General features: G+C 41.3%; 1 long non-coding RNA gene across 1 annotated transcript; it reads left to right on the forward strand.

Annotated features, from left to right (window-relative positions):
* The first annotated feature begins 14,941 nt into the window (after positions 1-14,941).
* On the forward strand, positions 14,942-20,678 carry LOC126248516 (uncharacterized). Its single transcript, XR_007545499.1, has 3 exons — positions 14,942-16,443; positions 20,243-20,455; positions 20,553-20,678. It is a non-coding gene; the product is annotated as an uncharacterized LOC126248516 (long non-coding RNA).
* Positions 20,679-22,402: the final 1,724 nt, after the last annotated feature.

Below are 22,402 nucleotides of genomic sequence, written 5' to 3' on the forward strand. Positions count from 1 at the left end.
CTTAAAAACCACACAGCAGCTCTTCTCGGAGTTATTTATTAGCAAAACATGAATTTGATTGACAGTACAGCGCAGAACGTAGTAAATACTTAATTCTGCAGGATTTCGTGGCAGTTTTCACTGAAGTTAAAATCTTCTGGATTATTAGTTTGAAACTGTGCAAGACTGTTCAACTATTAAACAGCAACAGACAGTACTTACTATGAAGTTAAAATCATCTGGGTTATTAGACCACGTCATGTTTCTACTAAAATGATCGACGTGTTCTAGCAGTAGTGAACACCATAAGATCCTGAGGAAGATCCCAGCAGAGGGGTCGAAACGTCGATCATTTTAGTAAAAATATGACGCGGCCTAATAACCCAGAAGATTTTAACTTCATAGTAAGTACTGTCTGTTGCTGTTTAATACTTAGTCTTGCACTGTTTCAAACACAGTCCATTTTGTAGTTGTGTACTGTAACGTCCAGTGTGTTAATACCATGTTTTTTAGCCAAGGAAGATGCAAAAATTTCTCATCACGTCTGTCACTATTAAATCTGTAGTGTGATCACCAATACCTTTGTCCATTCCCAGGCTTGTGATTTGACGTAGGCATCTGTCTTCCTTCCACAATTGGTCATCCACATCAAACAGTTCATCCGAACTGTCTTCTTATGGCTTAAATTCACTCTACTATTCCCTGCCACTCTGCTTCCGTACAGAAGTCGTGGTTCGATATTAGGTAGTTCCTGATTTCCATTTTATGTCCAAATATGAAAGATAATAGTTGTCTACATGTAGCTGCTGTAGTATTACAGGTAGCTCTTCCATTATAACATCCATTTTAACGTCATCTAATTCCACTTCGTATGGTAAAGCCACAGAATGTTTATATTTCTTCCATATGGTTTCCAGTGCTTCCTTGCCGATTTTTTTCCAGTATTCCTATTGCTGCAACGTTGTCATTCCCCTGTAGCAGAAATAGCAGATTCGCTCTTACACTGTCTCGCAGTGACGAGCTTTGAGAATTTAACACGTAGGTAGCTGTTAAATGCACCACACCTTTCTTTCTTCAGCATCACAGATCGTTCCTTTTCTAACTTGTTTACAGTCCAGTCGATTGTAGAAAAAAATGGCTTTGAGCACTATGGGACTTAACTTCTGAGGTCATCAGTCCCCTAGAACTTAGAACTACTTAAACCTAACTAACCTAAAGACATCACACACATCCATGCCCGAGGCAGGATTCGAACCTGCGGCCGTAACAGTCGCGCGGTTCCAGACTGTAGCGCCTAGAACCGCTTGGCCACTCCGGCCGGCTGTCGATTGTAGAGTAACCACCAGAATGTTACCCCAGAATGCTTCTGTAATAGGCATAAAATTAAATTATTCTTGCTAAGGAGCATACCATTTCCGGTGTAATTCGCTGCCAATATTAGTAGCAAGTTTTTCCAGGTTCTACAGTAATTTTTAAAGACCGAAGTATCCCTTGATTGGTCTCATCTTCCTCCCTAATAGCTGAGGGATGTTGACCAGTTTGGGAGGAATCCATGTTGACATTGAGCTGCCACAGAATGACAGCACATAATAATTTTTAACAAACATTACACATAATTTCAAACCTTTACGGAACTTCCTCTGACAACCCACCACAAAATTATGAAAGAAAAAAATTGTTGCTGTTTATGCAGTAAAACTGCCGCATCAGAGTGACGTTTTGTTTACTAGTTTATTGCTAATTGTGTCGACGACACATTTCACATATACTACTGGACGTATCAGCAAAATGAAGTCACTGTAAGACAAATAGTTCTGGAGATAGTGCTGAAATCGATAGAGGTAAAGGTGAAATGTGTGCACAGATACGATATATTTAAAATATATGTGGAAATATATTTGACATGTGCGTATGTAGGCAAAGCCATGGGTAAAAAGCTTATCCTAAACCCCTGGTACGATTTCAGTCAAATTAGGTACACACATTAGCTACGATGTGGAAAGAGATACTTCGGGGCTAAGCACCACCATCCTCCTGGGATGAGAGCGATGAAGTGGACAGACAGGTGGAAGGTGGTGATGGATTAGGGGGGGTGGGGGTAGGGATGGGGGAGAGCAGCTAAATAGAAGACGCGAATAATTACATACGTGGACAACGCTAGGCACTCGGCGTGTTCTATAAATGCATTTCGATCTCGTTCCTCCATATCCGATTATAAATTTCAGATTTAAAATTTGTTCCTCACGGGGTCGTCCTTTCCTAACCCACCTTGGTACCCCTAATTGCTGATCTACACTCCTGGAAATGGAAAAAAGAACACATTGACACCGGTGTGTCAGACCCACCATACTTGCTCCGGACACTGCGAGAGGGCTGTACAAGCAATGATCACACGCACGGCACAGCGGACAAACCAGGAACCGCGGTGTTGGCCGTCGAATGGCGCTAGCTGCGCAGCATTTGTGCACCGCCGCCGTCAGTGTCAGCCAGTTTGCCGTGGCATACGGAGCTCCATCGCAGTCTTTAACACTGGTAGCATGCCGCGACAGCGTGGACGTGAACCTTATGTGCAGTTGACGGACTTTGAGCGAGAGCGTATAGTGGGCATGCGGGAGGCCGGGTGGACGTACCGCCGAATTGCTCAACACGTGGGGCGTGAGGTCTCCACAGTACATCGATGTTGTCGCCAGTGGTCGGCGGAAGGTGCACGTGCCCGTCGACCTGGGACCGGACCGCAGCGACGCACGGATGCACGCCAAGACTGTAGGATCCTACGCAGTGCCGTAGGGGACCGCACCGCCACTTCCCAGCAAATTAGGGACACTGCTGCTCCTGGGGTATCGGCGAGGACCATTCGCAACCGTCTCCATGAAGCTGGGCTACGGTCCCGCACACCGTTAGGCCGTCTTCCGCTCACGCCCCAACACCGTGCAGCCCGCCTCCAGTGGTGTCGCGACAGGCGTGAATGGAGGGACGAATGGAGACGTGTCGTCTTCAGCGATGAGAGTCGCTTCTGCCTTGGTGCCAATGATGGTCGTATGCGTGTTTGGCGCCGTGCAGGTGAGCGCCACAATCGGGACTGCATACGACCGAGGCACACAGGGCCAACACCCGGCATCATGGTGTGGGGAGCGATCTCCTACACTGGCCGTAAACCACTGGTGAGGGGACACTGACTAGTGCACGGTAGATCCAAACCGTCATCGAACCCATCGTTCTACCATTCCTAGACCGGCAAGGGAGCTTGCTGTTCCAACAGGACAATGCACGTCCGCATGTATCCCGTGCCACCCAACGTGCTCTAGAAGGTGTAAGTCAACTACCCTGGCCAGCAAGATCTCCGGATCTGTCCCCCATTGAGCATGTTTGGGACTGGATGAAGCGTCGTCTCACGCGGTCTGCACGTCCGGCACGAACGCTGGTCCAACTGAGGCGCCAGGTGGAAATGGCATGGCAAGCCGTTCCACAGGACTACATCCAGCATCTCTACGATCGTCTCCATGGGAGAATAGCAGCCTGCATTGCTGCGAAAGGTGGATATACACTGTACTAGTGCCGACATTGTGCATGCTCTGTTGCCTGTGTCTATGTGCCTGTGGTTCTGTCAGTGTGATCATGTGATGTATCTGACCCCAGGAATGTGTCAATAAAGTTTCCCCTTCCTGGGACAATGAATTCACGGTGTTCTTATTTCAATTTCCAAGAGTGTAGTTGGCTTTCCAGCTTGTTTTGAAATGCTTTTGAAGTAATTTTGTAAGTCATTGGACGGAGGGAAATTCTTCTGTAGTCGTTGGGTCAGTTTAGCCCCCTGTTTTTTTTTTTTTTTGTTTTTTATCTTTTAATTCATGCTGTTCTCCAATCTCCTGGTATAGCTTGTTTCGCAGACCTTTTGACAGACCCCATACGGTTTCTTGACTGTTCTAGCTGTTGCCATTTTCCATATTTCAGCAGTTACTTAATCTTCCCTGTTGGCATCATAATTCTTAAAATACTTAACGATATTTTCGATTTCATTTATGCAGTGGTGGGGGCGAGGGTTCTGAGTTTGTATTAGTGCATCGCGGATTTTGTTCTAGAAATTTTACTCTGTGCCTCGCAATTTAATAACTTCTTCAAGCACCTTGCTAATATTTCGGTTTCCATGGTTGTTCGGGGCTAATTTTCCATCTTCATTTTTGAAGCAAAAGTTTGGTGGCTGGTAAGTTTTAAGGCTTTGTTCAAAAGTCTTCCAGACACTGGTTGTATTGTTCTTTTGGAAGTCTGTCAGTTAGTGATCGCTGGTTTTCTTCAAACTTCCTCCTGACTGCCCTTACCTTTTTTTGTTTTACACCTTTATTGTTTAAAGCTGATAGCCTTTAATTATTTTGGTATAGGCCTGTTTTTATTTTTTGAACAATAATGCATTTCACACAGTTCATACGTGTCCAAAGCTTCAATGTCAGTTTTCTGTATCTTTTGCCCTTACTTAAAATCCTCTTTTGCAACAAGTGCCATTTTTATTGTGGTTAGTTAGTGTTCCGTTCCTATATATTTGCACCCTTTCTTTTTGATAAGATACAGGTAAGTTGAGTAGCGGGATAGGTATGAGCACAGATAAACATCGGACAGCGCATCAGTTCTGGTGATGAACTCCATAGCTGATAAGCAGTAGGTTATGAGAAAAATTAAGAGGCTATATGACAATATTAATGGTTTCAGCTACCTAGTTTCAGCTACTTTTCAAGGTCGTCCAACTACCCATACAAGACATGCGTCGTTGTTGTTGTTGTTGTTGTTGTTGTTGTTGTTGTTGTTTTTCAGTCCTGAGACTGGTTTGATGCAGCTCTCCTTGCTACCCTATCCCGTGTAAGCTTCATCATCTCCTAGTACTTACTGCAACCCACATCCTACTGAATCTGCTTAGTGTATTCATCTCTTGGTCACCCTCTACGATTTTTACCCTCCACGCTGCCCTCCAATGCTAAATTTGTGATCCCTTGATGACTCAGAACATGTCCTACTAACTGGTCCCTTCTTCTGATCAAGTTGTGCCACAAACTCCTCTTCTCCCCAATCCTATTCAGTACCTCCTCATTAGTTATGTTATCTACCCATCTAATCTTCAGCATTTTTCTGTAGCACCACATTTCGAAAGCTTCTATTCTCTTCTTGTCCAAACTATTTATCGTCCATGTTTCACTTCCATACATGGCTACACTCCATACAAATACTTTCAGAAACGACTTCCTGACACTTAAATCTCTACTCGATGTTAACAAATGTCTCTTCAGAAACACTTTCCTTGCCATTGCCAGTCTACATTTTATATCCTCTCTATCTCGACCATCAGTTATTTTGCTCCCCAAATAGCAAAACTCCTTTACTACTTCAAGTGTCTCATTTCCTAATCTAATTCCTGCAGCATCACCGGACTTAATTCGACTACATTCCATTATCCTCGTTTGCTTCTGTTAATGTTCATCTTATATCCTTCTTTCAAGACACTGTCCATTCCGTTCAACTGCTGTTCCAAGTCCTTTGCTGTCTCTGATACAATTACAATATCATCAGCGAACCTCAAAGTTTCTATTTCTTCTCCATGGATGTTAATACCTACTCCGAATTTTTCTTTTGTTTCCTTTATTGCTTGCTCAATATACAGATTGAATAACATCGAAGAGGCTACAACGCTGTCTCACTCCCTTCCCAACCACTGCTTCCCTTTCATGCCCCAAGACTCTTGCAACTGCCATCTGGTTTCTGTACAAATTGTAAATAGCCTTTCGCTCCCTGTATTTTACCACTGCCACCTTCTGAATTTGAAAGAGAGTATTCCAGTCAACATTGTCAAAAGCTTTCTCTAAGTCTACAAATGTTAGAAACGTAGGTTTGCCTTTCCTTTATCTTTCTTCTAAGATAAATCGTAAGGTCATTATTGCCTCACGTGTTCCAATGTTTCTACGGAATCCAAACTGATCTTCCTCGAGGTCCGCTTCTACCAGTTTTTCCATTCGTCTGTACAGAATTCGCGTTAGTATTTTGCAGCTGTGACTTATTAAACTTATAGTTCGGTAATTTTCACATCTGTCAACAACTGCTTTCTTTGGGATTGGAATTATTATATTCTTCTTGAAGTCTGAGGGTATTTCGCCTCTCATATTGTCACGACTGGCTCTCCCAAGGCCAGCAGTAGTTCTAATGGAATGTTGCTACTCCCGGGGCCTTGTTTCGACTCTTTGCTCTGTCAAACTCTACACGCAGTAACATATCTCCCATTTCATCTTCATCTACATCCTCTTCCATTTCCATAATATTGTCCTCAAGTACATTGCCCTTGTATAGACCCTCGATATACCTCTTCCACCTTTCTGCTTTCCCTTATTTTCTTAGAACTGGGTTTCCATCTGACCTCTTAATATTCATACAAGTGGCTCTCTTTTCTCCAAAGGTCTCTTTAATTTCCCTGTAGGCAGTATCTAAATTACCCCTAGTGAGATAAGCCTTTACATCCTTACATTTGTCCTCTAGCCATCCCTGCTTAGCCATTTTGCACTTCCTGTCGATCTCATTTTTGAGACGTCTGTATTCCTTTTTGCCTGCTTAATTTACTGCATTTTTATATTTTCTCCTTTCGTCAATTAAGTTCAATATTTCTTCTGTTACCCAAGGAGTTCTACTAGCCCTCGTCTTTTTACCTACTTGATCTGCTGCCGTCACTACTTCATCCCTCAAAGCTACCGATTCTTCTTCTACTGTATTTCTTTCCCCCATTCTTGTCAATTGTTCCCTTATGCTCTCCCTGAAACACTCTACAACGTCTGGTTCTTTCAGTTTATCCAGATCCCATCTTCTTAAACTCCCACCTTTTTGCAGTTTCTTCAGTTTTAATCTACAGTTCATAACCAATAGATTGTGGTCAGAATCCACATCTGCCCCTGGAAATGTCTTACAATTTAAAACCTGGTTCCTAAATCTGTCTTACCATTATATAATCTATCTGATACCTTCTGGTATTTCCAGGATTCTTCCATGTATACAACCTTCTTTCATGATTCTTGAACCAAGTGTTAGCTATGATAAGGTTATGCTCTGTGCAAAATTCTACCAGGCGGCTTCCTCTTTCATTTCTTAGCCCCAATCCATATTCACCTACTATGTTTCCTTCTCTCCCTTTTCCTACTACCGAATTCCAGTCACCCATGACTATTAAATTTTCGTCTCCCTTCACTACCTGAATAATTTCTTTTATCTCATCATACATTTCTTCAATTTCTTCATAATCTGCAGAGCTAGTTGGCATATAAACTTGTACTACTGTTGTAGGCGTGGGATTCGTGTCTATCTTGGCCACAATAATGCGTTCACTATGCTGTTTGTAGTAGCTTACCCGCATTCCTATTTTCCTATTCATACGTAGATCAATATAAATAGTAGGCTTTTTAGTATGTTTGGTAGTATAGCGAATAAGAAACAAATCTTTTCCAGTAAACTTTATTTTTTGCGTATACATTATGTAGTTCTAATAACATATAGTTTAAATTTTAAATTGTAGTTTAGATCTGCGTTAGACTCATCTATTTCTTTCTTGAAAAAGTAATTTAACAAATACAAGCAAGTTATTTTCTCGCATTCAAATGTGTCTAAATTCAAACTACCTCAACGTTTTAGACAGTCACTTTGCTGTTTCTCTGACAGTCTGCTTCCATGCTCAAGTCATAGGCTCATTCTACTAAAAACTCTGGCACATTTTGCGTTGTGTCCAAATTCAAAAAGTCTACTAAACGAAGGTTATTCAATATTCCAGGCAGCTCTTCCACTAGAACATCCATTTTAATGTCAGATAATTTAATTTCACGTGGTAAAGCCATAGAATTTTTTGGATTTCTTCAAAATAGTTTCCAGTGCAACCTTGCAGATTTTTTCCGATTTTCTTCTTGTTACCACATTGTCGTTTCCATCTAGCAGAACTGGTAGCTTTGCCTTGACATGTCTCGCAGTGACAAACTTTGAGAATTACCACGTAGATACCTGTTAGGTGGACCACACATTTTCCTTCAACATTACAGATGGTCCCTTTTCTGATTGCTGTTGAGTCTAGTTGATTGCAGAGTAACTACCACAATGTAACCGCGGAATGCGTTTGTAATAGGCGTGAAATTAAATTCTTGCGAAGAAGCACATCATTTTCTGTGTAATTGGTTGCCAATGTCAATAGCAAGGTTTCCCTTTTTCTCCAGTAATATCCACAAACCAAAGAATCCATTGATTGGTCTCCTCTTCCTCTCTAATAGTTGAGGGATGTCCATGTTGACACACTCAGCAGCCAAAGATTTATCAGCTGCTAGTACTCCCTTTATACTGTGAAGATCTGAGATAGTGACACTTTGGGTCACGTGATATTCAGGATATACCTTCTAAATTTGGTTGCACTTGCAATCCATGTATTGAAAATACGCTTTTTTTTTTTTGTTTCTCAGAAGAGCCCCCACCTATCCACCCTCCTCCACAGTAGGCCTACGAGAGTGGATCCATCTTCAGACCCTAAACCTGTATCATATGTTAATGGGTCCAATTCATTAGCATTCAGATACTACCCTTTAGAAAACGCATGTGGTTCCTTCTTTAGGTCCTGCCCAATTCTTACGCATTTGTATCCATCCTGAACAGTATCCTGGGCCTATCACTCGTGAAAATACCTTCAGACGACTTCCAAGCCCCACTCTGTACAGTGGTTTGCCCCGCGATAAATTGAGTCACAAAATAGCGTAATTGCAATCCATGGATTGCAAGTAAAACTACGCTCAGAAGTCCTGTCCAGAAGATCATGTGACTGGACGTGCGCTGTCGTAGATTTTTACAGCATGAAAGGACAGCTGCAACTGGTCGGGCCTCTGGTAGCTGAAAGTGTCAACTTGATTTCCTCCAACGCGCGAACCACACCTCAAATATTAGGGAGGAATAAGAGACAAATCAATGAATGAATGCTTCGGTTTCTGGAGATTACTGTGGAACCTGGACACTCTTGCTAGTGTTACTGACAACAAATTACATCGAAAATGGTATCCTCCTTAGCAAGAATAATTTTACGCCTATTACAGAAACATTTTGCGATAACGTTATGGTAGTTACTCTGCAATCGACTGGACTGTCAATAACAACGCGGAAAGGACTACCTGTGATGTTGAAGAAAAATGTGTGGTGGATTTAACAGCTATCTACGTGCCCCATCGTACTTTCTGCCAGTTTTTGTGGTGTCAAAAAACGAATAACTTACAGAAGAGCTGCTGTGTGCTTTTTAAGTGTTTTTCAGTTTTTTTACTAGAATTCTAAGATATCAAAAAACTGACCGGTGTACAAATAAACTTCCAGACACTAAAGACTGAGAAAAGACTATAAACTACGTCCCATCTGAATACTGTTTCAATTATCTACCTGTAAACTACATGGAGGTATTTAACTCCAACAAAGACGATATAAATATTATGCAGAAGTGCTATTGAAAGCGGGAGAAACACATCTCAATCCAGAAGTTCTTCTACACACTACCATCAGATGTAGCTATTGCCAAATTAGGACTGGTTCCCATGAACAGTGTTACACCACGCATCCTCAGAGAATGGGAAAATAAATTGCACAGATTTAAAGTAGTTTTTTAACTGGGAAATAGTTATATGCAGTGAACGTGTTGGGTATCAAATAGAAAATGGAAAAGTGAAGAGAATGAATTAAAATATGTAAAACAGGTGTATATCCCAAAGACAACTGACAGGACAGAAGAGCATAAACTACTGCCAGAAAAAGAAGCCATTGTACATGGGCAGGTAAGACGCTACAAAAATTTTAACTCACAGTTTGTGAGGAAAATTTGGATACTAGTCGATTAATATATTAGCATTTGCCGTTACTAGCAATGGTACGTGGAGTACTTTGGAGTACTGGCCAAAAATGGATTGGAGGACATTTACTACAGCAAAGGCCAAGTGAAAAATCCATTCATAATGCTCCATTCTTATCTGGATCTGCTTAAACAGTAAGGTTACATTGCATCTGCATGTTGTGCACCTAGCACAGAACAACCGTGTTCAGAATTTAAATCTGATAACTACATTTAATGGTAATTCATTTCCAAAAATTGTGAATTTAAAGTTCTCTATGGAAATTCTGCAAGAATGTGGAGCACAAGAGTTACAGGGTGTTTCAAAAATGACCGGTATATTTGAAACGGCAATAAAAACTAAACGAGCAGCGATAGAAATACACCGTTTGTTGCAATATGCTTGGGACAACAGTACATTTTCAGGCAGACAAACTTTCGAAATTACAGTAGTTACAATTGTCAACAACAGATGGCGCTGCGGTCTGGGAAACTATAGTACGATATTTTCCACATATCCACCATGCGTAGCAATAATATGGCGTAGTCTCTGAATGAAATTACCCGAAACCTTTGACAACGTGTCTGGCGGAATGGCTTCACATGCAGATGAGATGTACTGCTTCAGCTGTTCAATTGTTTCTGGATTCTGGCGGCACACCTGGTCTTTCAAGTGTCCCCACAGAAAGAAGTCACAGGGGTTCATGTCTGGCGAGTAGGGAGGCCAATCTACGCCGCCTCCTGTATGTTTGGGATAGCCCAAAGCAATCACACGATCATCGAAATATTCATTCAGGAAATTAAAGACGTCGGCCGTGCGATGTGGCCGGGCACCATCTTGCATAAACCACGAGGTGTTTGCAGTGTCGTTTAAGGCAGTTTGTACCGCCACAAATTCACGAAGAATGTCCGGATAGCGTGATGCAGTAATCGTTTCGGATCTGAAAAATGGGCCAATGATTCCTTTGGAAGAAATGGCGGCCCAGACCAGTACTTTTTGAGGATGCGGGGACGATGGGACTGCAACATGGGGCTTTTCGGTTCCCCATATGCGCCAGTTCTGTTTATTGACGAAGCCGTCCAGGTAAAAATAAGCTTTTTCAGTAAACCAAATGCTGCCCACATGCATATCGCCGTCATCAATCCTGTGCACTATATCGTTAGCGAATGTCTCGTGCAGCAATGGTAGCGGCGCTGAGGGGTTGCCGCGTTTGAATTTTGTATGGATAGAGGTGTAAACTCTGGCGCATGAGACGATACGTGGACGTTGGCGTCATTTGGACCGCAGCTGCAACACGGTGAACGGAAACCCGAGGCCGCTGTTGGATCACCTGCTGCACTAGCTGCGCGTTGCCCTCTGTGGTTGCCGTACGCGGTCGCCCTACTTTTCCAGCACGTTCATCCGTCACGTTCCCAGTCCGTTGAAATTTTTCAAACAGATCCTTTATTGTATCGCTTTTCGGTCCTTCGGTTACATTAAACCTCCGTTGAAAACTTCGTCTTGTTGCAACAACACTGTGTTCTAGGCGGTGGAATTCAAACACCAGAAAAATCCTCTGTTCTAAGGAATAAACCATGTTGTCTACAGCACACTTGCACGTTGTGAACAGCACACGCTTACAGCAGAAAGACGACGTACAGAATGGCGCACCCACAGACTGCGTTGTCTTCTATATCTTTCACATCACTTGCAGCGCAATCTGTTGCTGAAAATTGTAACTACCGTAATTTCGAAAGTTTGTCCGCCTGAAAATGTGCTGTTGTCCCAAGCATATTGCAACAAACGGTGTATTTCTATCGCTGCTCGTTTAGGTTTTATTGCCGTTTCAAATATACCGGTCATTTTTTAAACACCCTGTACCAGTGTACTTACAGGAAGATGTGGAGGGCTTTAACAGCAGTGTTACACAGGAAAAGAGGCAAAATTAAAATCCCTGAATCCTCTAAAAAATTATAGAATTTTAGAATATACCCTTTTGTGCTTTTTATTACTTACTGGAAAAAGAAATAGGTTATTCTAATGTAGATTTAAATTGAATGTTATCTTTAAAATGGACGTCATTAAAACTATACCAAACAGATATCAACAATGTTTTCTAGATTTCCTTATTTGCTAAACCACCATAATCCTAAAAAACCTATTTACATAGATTTACGTGCATATTTTGGTTGGGTATCTGGGTGACAACGAAAAGTAGCTGTAACTACGTAGGTAGCTGAAAACATAGTGCATTTTTATATTTACATGGAGGCCTACAGAGCTGAGCTAGCTATGAAGGATAATGGGGAGTGCAAATCTTACTGGTCCAGATGTTACCCCACCAATTTTATACAACGTGACTGGTATCTAGTTATGTCACGGACTAGGCCACTTGCCTGAGTTGCATGGATAGGATGGTGGTTTCTGTTGATGCTATGGAATGTACCACATTCATGTGCCAGTGGTTCTGCAGGAAGTGGTCAGTGGGAGTTGACCTTGATCACCCAAATGTGTGACCTGACAATGGGAGTTTGTCAGTGACCTTGAGATAAGGAACTGGTTACAACCAGATCACAAGAGAGATCCGGCACTGATAAACTAATTCTCATAACTTACATGATCATACCACCAGACATAGGGGGAGAGGTGGCGCTCATCTGTCTCTATGGCTGCATGAACCCTGCTGTCCTACCTAGCTACTTGCTGAATATGACATTCTCCTAGCTCTGTGGTAGGTGGTTTCAAAGTTTTGTTTCCTCAGCAGTTATTTAGTGTAATTTTATTTATCAGCACAGTTGTCGATATTTATGAAGAAGTAACACATGAATTTTGGCGAGTTATTGTTTTGTTATCTCTATAGCTGCTGCCATCATGTTGATCAGTAGTATATCAGTTGATGTAACAGGTGAGTGGTAATCGGATAACAATAAATGTGGGAACAACGTTATGCTACTACCACCACTTCTTTAATATATTTGTATTTTTAGTAAGCTGTGTGTATATATTTGGTATCATAGGTGTTAATCATTATTTTTTATTTATCCACATAGCTGCTGACAATTGTGACATAATAAACATCTCATCTGATTAGGATGTCCAAACACATCACTGAGTGTAGAATGAAATATTCTGTGATACATGCTGTGTATTAATAAGTGTAATGCAAACATTCATACTCTGCTATATTAATACACTACTGGCCATTAAAATTGCTACACCAAGAAGAAATGCACATGATAAACGGGTATTCATTTTGAACCGTAATGACGGCCTAGATACGCCTGGGCATTGAGTCAAACAGAGCTTTGATGGCGTGTACAGGTACAGATGCCCATGCAGTTTCAACACGATACCACAGTTCATCAAGAGTAGTGACTGGCGTATTGTGGCGAGCCAGTTACTCGGCCACCATTGACGAGGCTTCTTCAATTAGTGAGAGATCTGGAGAATGTGCTGGCCAGGGCAGCAGTCAAACATTTTCTGCATCCAGAAAGGCCCGTACAGGACCTGCAACATGCGGTCGTGCATTATCTTGCTGAAATGTAGGGTTTTGCAGGGATCGAATGAAGGGTAGTCACGGGTCGTAACACATCTGAAATGTAACGTCCACTGTTCAAAGTGCCGTCAATGCGAACAAGAGGTGACAGAGACGTGTAACCAATGGCACCCCATACCATCACGCCGGGTGAAACGCCTGTATGGCGATGACGAATACACGCTTCCAATGTGCGTTCACAGCGATGTCGCCAAACACGGATGCGACTATCATTATGCTGTAAACAACCTGGATTCATCCGAAAAAATGACGTGTTGCCATTCGTGCACCCAGGTTCGGCGTCGAGTCCACCATCGCAGGCGCTCCTTTCTGTGATGCAGCTTCAAGGGTTACCGCAGCCATGGTCTCCGAGCTGATAGTCCATTCTGCTGCAAACGACGTCGAACTGTTCGTGCAGATAGTTGTTGTCTTGAAAACGTCCCCATCTGTTGACTCAGGGATCGAGACGTGGCTGCACGATCCGTTACAGTCATGCGGATAAGATGCCTGTCATCTCGACTGCTAGTGATACGAGGCCGTTGGGATCCAGCACGGCTTTCCGTATTACCCTCCTGAACCCACCGATTCCATATTCTGCTAACAGTCATTGGATCTCGACCAACGCGAGCAGCAATGTCGCAATACGATTAACGGCAATCGCGATAGCCTACGATCCGACCTTTACCAAAGTCGGAAACGTGATGGTACGCATTTCTCCTGCTTACACGAGGCATTACAACAACGTTTCACCAGGCAACGCCGGTCGACTGCTGTTTGTGTATGAGAAATCGGTTGTAAACTTTCCTCATTTCAGCACGCTGTAGGTGTCGCCACCGTCATCAACCTCGTGTGAATGCTCTGAAAAGCTAATCATTTGAATATCACAGCATCTTCAAAAATGGTTCAAATGGCTCTGAGCACTATGGGACTCAACATCTTAGGTCATAAGTCCCCTAGAACTTAGAACTACTTAAACCTAAGTAACCTAAAGACATCACACACACCCATGCCCGAGGCAGGATTCGAACCTGCGACCGTAGCAGTCCCGCGGTTCCAGACTGCAGCGCCAGAACCGCACGGCCACCAAGGCCGGCAAAGCATCTTCTTGTCGGTTAAATTTCGCGTCTGTAGCACGTCATCTTCGTGGTGTAGCAATTTTAATGGCCAGTAGTGTACATCATTATCTAGACTGCTGCTGGTGTTGTCGATGTGTCCATGCAATGTTATTGTGAGATTGTAATAGCTGGATAAGGGTTTGATATAATCATTTTGCATGTTGCAGGTTGCGATGTTGTTGGTGGAAAGCTGCTAGAGGGATTAATGCCAGAATTAGAAAGATCTGTACAGAAAGAAAGCTTTCATATACAAAGAGCAATTGCAATGGAAAAGGAATCTATGAAAATCGCGCCCAGTGAGATTCGCGCCAAACCAGAAATGTAGAAATGTGAGAGATTCGCGCCCAATACGTGCTCCCTTTGTGTCGGGCTTACCCGCGCCTGGGCCGTCCTGATTACCCCAAACTACCCGCTCTTCGGACACAGGACACAGGGACCTGCACCCCCCCCCCCCCACCTCCCCACCCTGCTGGTACTAGGCACAGCCGACGACTGTCTGATACACAAACACAGCCTTAGTGCCGCTTTGGCTGTAGAAGAGTTCACATCGCACGATTCGTGTATTTTCGACACACTAGTTCAGATATGGATTTTTCAACAACTAATCACGGTAAGCCATGTTGCCACTACGGAGGTTATTCTTACACAGTGAAGAGAACTAAAGAAGATGGAACAGTAACGTGGCGCTGTTCAAGACAGAGAGCAAACCAATGCCGAGGAATGCTGAAAACGGAGTCGACAGTGCTTTTTTTCATTCGAGCATCAATGTGGACCTCTGGATGTCGCTTGGTTGGAAGTAAGGAAGACTTTGATCACGCAAAGAAGAGGGCAAGAGACGAAGAGACGTCTATTTCAAAAATATATTCAGAGGAGCTGGGTTGCCTGCATAATCGAGGCTATGATTTTGTCACTGAAACGCCAGAGCAGCAAACAACGAAGAGAGCTTTGTACTGCCAGCGGGCAAAATCACAGGGAAATGAGAGAGATCCACCGACAAGAGAAGACATTGACTTAAGGCAGATTTACTAGCTGTGAACGATGGCAGCAGTTTTCTGTTAAGCGACGACAAACTAGGAGAGAGGACAATAGTGTTTTTAGCGGAAGGGCAGGAAGAGAGGCTCTAAGGAGTAAACAAGACTTTTTTTATAGATGGTACGTTAGAGTGCGCAGCAAACAGTTTTCGCAAATATACACCATTCACGCCGACTTTGGGAGTACAAATATTGAGACAAACATCTATCCAGTTGCCTTTGCACTACTGCCAAACAAAAGAAAAGAGACGTACGTCCGTCTTTTCTGAAATTTGATGGAAAAAATTCCCAGAATGGAAACCTGCAAACGTGACCGTAGACTTCGAATCAGTTGCGATTACAGCAATTAAAGCTGTATTGGATGTTATTTCCATATGAAAAAGTGTCTCTGGAGAAAAGTTAGAGAGCTAGGACTTCCTCGTGAATACAAAGAAAACGAAGTGAGACATGTTAGCATGTGTGCTGCGCTGGCGTTTCTACGGCCTGTAGATGTATGCGATGGTTGGCTGGAAATACATTCACATGCACCGGATATCCCCAAACTTTCTGTATTTTTTGACTACTACGTAGATAGATGGTTGGAAAAGGAAGACACCCCCATCAGCCTTTGAAGTTGCTACAGACTGCGCCACCGAACAACCAACGCTGTACGAAGTTGGCACCACAAAATTAATAACATGCTTGCTAAACCAAATCCGAAAATTAATGACGTTATTAGGTGTTTGAAAAGAGAAGCAGGAAATTCAGCGTGCGCGTTAATGGGGGCAGAACTGAGTATGGAAGGTAAACGGAAAAAACACGTCCACATGAAACGTGATGAAAGGTTGGGAAAATAGAAAAAACTTTCGAAGAGGATGGTGATATCAAGGCTTTCCTGAAAGCCATATCCTACGTACAGAAACTTCACTGAGTTTATCAGAAGATGTATATAGAGACAATAGTGTTCAAATGTAAGTAGCAACTTATATAAATAATAAAAATTAAAAAAATATTGACGATGCTTATAAGTTGATTTTAAACACACCTAAATGACTTTTGCTCTTTAGCCAGTCCAAAGCCTGGATAAAGTGTGATGGAAATCAGATTGCCTATTGGCTTCTGTCAGAAAAATCATTAGATGAACGTCGGCCGAAGAACCCGAGACAGAAGCCAATAGGCAGTTTGTCAACAAGTGGCCACGAAAGCCTCAACAATTTTGGAAATCAGATTATTTTTAAAATACAGTATGTGTGTTTTACAATACACCAAAACAAAGACAAACCCTTTTCAGAATCAACCTTTACAATTATACTTCTCATTCAAGAGTCACCACCCCCATTCCTCGCTAGTTTTTTTAAAAATTAAGAGTTAAAATTAAGTGACATTTCTAATAGCCAAGTATAGAGTCACTTGATACTGCTGAGTGTTCAAGAAGTGCAGTTGTTATAATGAAAATGATATTGATAATGACTGCTGAATGGTACTGCAAGTGAATCAAAAGAATGTAATCTCTTGTATTTACTGCAGACCACAAGTCTTCTTAATTTTCACACCGAAACCCGTGAATGAATTCAGTTTTTTTTTCTAAAAAGGTTTCTGTTAAATATTGTTTCCTGATGTATGTCCATTTCTTTTAGATCTCTTTCTGTGTTGATAAACCATAAATTTTTATTTTTTAGATTTGCGATGTACGAAAATATTTGTTTTGTAAGCCTATTCGGGTTCATCCTCATGATGTGAGCATAAAAGGAGCATCTTCTTTTTCTAATTTCGTCTGTAATTTTGCTGCACTTCGTATACACTTCTTTGTTGCTTTTTAGTCTGTATACAGGCTTGCCTTGATCATATGTTATTTTCCTGTGTCCAAGAATTGTCCTCACAATTCTTCTTTCACGATTTGCTATCTGTTCTGCGTATGTAAAATTTGCCAGTGTTTCTGATGCATATAGTATCTGCGGTCTAATGACAGTCTGGTAGTGTCTGAGTTTAATGTTTTTGGCTATACATTTTTTTAAATACATTTGTCTGCAGTAGTGAGTTGCTATCTCTAGTTTTTGTATTCTAGCCCTGCAGGCTGGATGACCTTTTGCCACACGCTGAATTAGTTCACCAAGATATTTAAAATGTTTAGATACCTGTATTTTCCAGTATTTCGTAGTTATTTTCTTTGGTGGATTTTTGATATTTGTAATGATTTCTGTCTTTTCAAATGAAATTTGCAAGCCTGCTTTTTCAGCAGTTTCTTTAAGTAATTCTATTTGTTTTATTGTGTCTTTTTGTGTGTAAGCTAAACAGGCGAGATCGTCAGCGAAGGCAAAACAGTTTGGTTTCAATGGCTTTGTAGCACTTCCCTCCAATTTGGACTTTCTCAACTCCATGTTTTTGCGTGAGTTTTCTCCATTCTGCTATGACTTTATCCAGAACACAGTTGAAGAGTACCGGGGACAGCGCATCTCCTTGTCTGACGCCGGTTTTGACCTCGAAATGCCGTGAAATTTCTCCTTGGAATTTTACTTTTGATGTATTTGTTAATGTTTCTTTGATTATGGTGATTGTTGTTTCATCTATTTCATATTCTCGAAGTGTTTTGATGAGTGTGTCCCTATCGATTGAGTCATAAGCTTTTTTGAAATCAATGAATGTTATGAAATATTTCTTGCTGCTTGTAGATAAATAGTTCATTGTTGTTTTGAGGTTAAAAATTTGTTCGGCGCAGGATCTTCCTGGTCTGAAGCCAGCTTGGTATTCTCCAAGTTTTCCCTCTATAATTGGTGATACACGATTGAGCAGGGCTTTTGATAGAATTTTGTATGGGACTGGGAGAAGCGATATTCCACGATAGTTGTTAACATCCCTTTTGTCACCTTTTTTAAACAAAGGGTGAATTAGGGCAGTTTTCCAGTGACTTGGGATTTTCTTTGTTTCCCATACTTGTTCAAGTTCTTTGTGTAGTGCTTCTACTGATGTTTCTCCCCCAAACTTGAGCATTTCTGCTGTAATTGTGTCTTCTCCATATGCTTTCCTGTTTTTGAGATTTTTGATTATGTTTCTGATTTCCTCTCGTGTCGGAGGTGTTGAATGTGTTGGTAATGTTTCTGGTTGCGTAAAACTGAGAGTCTGGATGGGTGTTTGGCAGATTAGGAGTGTCTCAAAATATTCAGCCAGGATTTCAGAGTTTTCAGTATTGTTGGTGGCGAGAGTCTTATTATTTCTCATAAGGTTTAGGCAAGGGGACTGGTATCCTCAGAGTTTCTGGTTGAATGTTTTGTACCAAGCTGCCGTGTTGCACTTCTTGAAATTCTCTTCGATTGAGTCCAGTTGTTGTTTTTTATATTGTCTCTTGGTGTTGCGAATAGTTTTCGAGGCATTCTTTCTGGCTTGCTTAAATTCATCAAAGTTGTTTTCAGTTTTATGTGAGTTCCACTTTTTCCAGGCTTTAAGTCTTTCATGCAGAACTTCATTACAGTTGCTGTCCTACCACAGGTGTCTCGGTTTGCTCTTTTTTGGAAAGGTTGTTTCTGTTGCCTCATACAAGTTGTTCTGAAATTCTTGGAGGTTTTGTGAAGGGGAGAATGTCTTTAGTTTTTTCTGAAAATCCTTGAGGTTAGAGTTGGACTTAAGGTTGTAATTTCTCAGGGTTGTAAGATCAAAATTTATTTTATTTCTGTTTTTATATTCACCGTTTCTGCTTTTCTGTTTGTTTTTTGGGATCGGTTTAGTTTTTATTTTCGTGAGATAGTGATCGGAGTCGAGGTTTAGAGATTTTCGGACACGTGTGTTCAATATTTCTTTTTCACATTTGGAGGAGATGGCAACGTGATCTATTTGAAATTCTCCGATACTCTTTATCGGAGATACCCAGGTTTTTTGTTTTCTGGGAAGATGTTTAAAACGTGTTGACATTAGCTTGAGTTTAAACTGCTTACAGAGCATAATTAACCTTTCTCCATTTTTGTTGGTTCGTTTGTGTGCGGGAAAGTTGCCGACAATATCGCGGAATTTCTTTTCCAATCTGAGCGTTAAAATCTCCTAGAAGTATTTTTGCATTGTTTTCTGGGATTTCTGATGTATGATCCTTAAGGTTTTCCCAGAATTCATCTGTTTCTTCCCTATTTTTAGCATTATTTTTGTCATTTGTGGGAGCGTGAACATTGATTAATGTGTATTTTTTATTTGCACATCGAAAAGTGAGGAAAGATGTTCTCGATGATGTTGACCAAAAATGTTCGACAGAGTTCAGAATTTTTGTGTTTACAGCAAAAGCTGTGCCAAGCTGAGGGCATTTCTTCATTACAATTTTTCCAGGTTTTCCTTTAAATATTCTGAATTTGTTTGATTCAAATGTGTTTTCATCAGTGAAGCGAGTTTCTTGTAGCGCCACAATTTGTATGTCTTCCGTGTGTAACTGGTCTGTAAGGTGCTTAAGTTTTCCCATATATATATATATATATATATATATACCCCACACACACCCATAACCGTAGAAGTGAACGTGAAAAATGCGATATTTCTAAATGTGAATGAAACATCAGAAATCGGCCAGCTAGAGTATGAAAACCAACAAATACATTTCCAGGAACACACACGTGTTAACAGCGCTGGAAATCGTAAGTAACGCCGAACGATACATTCACAATACGAAACTTGCTCTACAGAAGTTGCTTCTAACCTAAAACGCAAGAAAAACGATGACAAAATGTAATATATCAGCATATTATATCCATCACATAATACGTTTATTGTATGTATAAAAAGAAACATGTATTTCAGGACACTGATGATGCTTCCCAAATAAATGAAGCTAAATCCGAATGGCAACAAACTGCCTTCATTTAGTTGCATAGACGGTACATACCTTCACGAATCTGTACAGATGTTGCTGGAGTTCAGGTATATGTGTGGAAATCCAACACCTACATCTGTAGCCATATGGCTCGGTTTGTCATCACGATGTGAGTGTTCAACAATATTTTTTCAGAAAAGGTGTGTGTGTGTGTGTGTGTGTGTGTGTGTGTGTGTGTGTGTGTGTGTGTGTGTGTGTGTGTGTGTGTGTACTCATTTGTGACCTGTATTTTTGCAGGTGGGGACTTCAATGCTGTGGTTGACAACAGTGATGATGGTGACAATGATGATGATCATGTCGATGTTTGTGCCATCAAAACATGAATTTTTAAGTAATTAACAATAAACTGGTGTAATGTTAACATTTTTGTATCTGTTGTAGTTTGTGTCTATATCCACTCACTATACTGATACTGCATCTACACTGAAGAGAAACGTTTTTCCTGTTATGATGTGTTTGGGTATAATTATTGGTAAAAATTTCACAGAGCTATGTGAGCTATGCTTGACATGTCTGCCATTATGCGTCGTCATCTTCGACTGTTTTTAACACGGTCGGACTGTTGAGGCACATACACGCTAGTCACAATGTATTGTGATTGTTGATAGGATTAAAAACTGTGAGTCATTTGTATTAATAATTCATAGTATTGCTAGATACTGTATACTCTGCAAATCTTTCAGAAAGAAAGATATGTACCCTTCATTAACAACAGTTCATCATTGTAGGGCTAAGTTTTTTACACCATACTTTGTGCAAACGTATAAACTGCTGTGATGTTTTACCTTCATTACAGCTGCTGTGTGTGGAAATAACATGTTTGGTGAAACAGTTACTCTGCTGGTTACTGGGGGTTAACAATAGTGGTTCCTGCTCAATGTGTAGTTGTGACTGCAGCCTAAGTTTTTGTTAGAATTGTGCAAGGGAAGTTTAATGTACTCTCACTATTCAGCTTGATATAGGTGTGGTTGCATTTGTCAGAATGATTTTGATACAAGGTGGGAAGAAATGCATTTACATTTCTGCAATGAAAGTATGCAGGTTTTGAGTGTGATGGAGAGTATCTCAGGTTACACTACAGATACCACACAGTTGGCATGCATGGTTCGTAACACACAATTTGGCACGTATCTGTCTAGACTCCAAAACACATTCTGTGGCACTCCAACTGGTGGTAGATCCAACACTTCCATGAAGGTACAAAGAGAGAGAGAGAGAGAGAGAGAGAGAGAGAGAGAGAGAGAGAGAGACTAAATATGTTGTGGATCACTGAGTGATGTGTGGTGTGATAAGGAGCTGTGTGGGATGAATATAACCTGCTCATCTGTAAGATGTGGACTGCTCATGGGCATGTCCTGCATTTGTTTAAAGCAAGTAAATAAACACATCAACTCCTACAACACACAACATAAATATTTAAACAGCTTATATAAGTTTAACGTAGGGTAACTGGATGATATTATTTAAACACATGTTGGTTCTGTGTTACACAGGGATTTTGAGAGGGATGAACAGTCGACTCCAACCCTATACAACATACACATATCTGCATAAAGTGCCCAGTTTTTACAGTAGCCAGGTATATCTGGATTGCAACCATGTACGAGATTCAGCTACACTTCAATTTTTATTGTAGAGGAATACATATATCTACGTAAAGTTTTTTACAGTAGGCACACATCTGCATAGCACACACTGACAATGTTGAGTGTTTATGGAAAAAGTTTAAGGCAATCGTGAAATGCGTTTTAGACAGGTACGTGCCGAGTAAAACTGTGAGGGACGGGAAAAACCCACCGTGGTACAACAACAAAGTTAGGAAACTACTGCGAAAGCAAAGAGAGCTTCACTCCAAGTTTAAACACAGCCAAAATCTCTCAGACAAACAGAAGCTAAACGCTGTCAAAGTTAGCGTAAGGAGGGCTATGCGCGAAGCGTTCAGTGAATTCGAAAGTAAAATTCTATGTACCGATTTGACAAAGTCCTAGGAAGTTCTGGTCTTACGTTCAATCAGTAAGTTGCTCAAAACAGCATATCCGACACTCCGGGATGATGATGGCATTGAAACAGAGGATGACACGCGTAAA

This window comes from Schistocerca nitens, chromosome 3 (assembly GCF_023898315.1).
Source record: "Schistocerca nitens isolate TAMUIC-IGC-003100 chromosome 3, iqSchNite1.1, whole genome shotgun sequence".
Lineage (NCBI taxonomy): Eukaryota > Metazoa > Arthropoda > Insecta > Orthoptera > Acrididae > Schistocerca > Schistocerca nitens.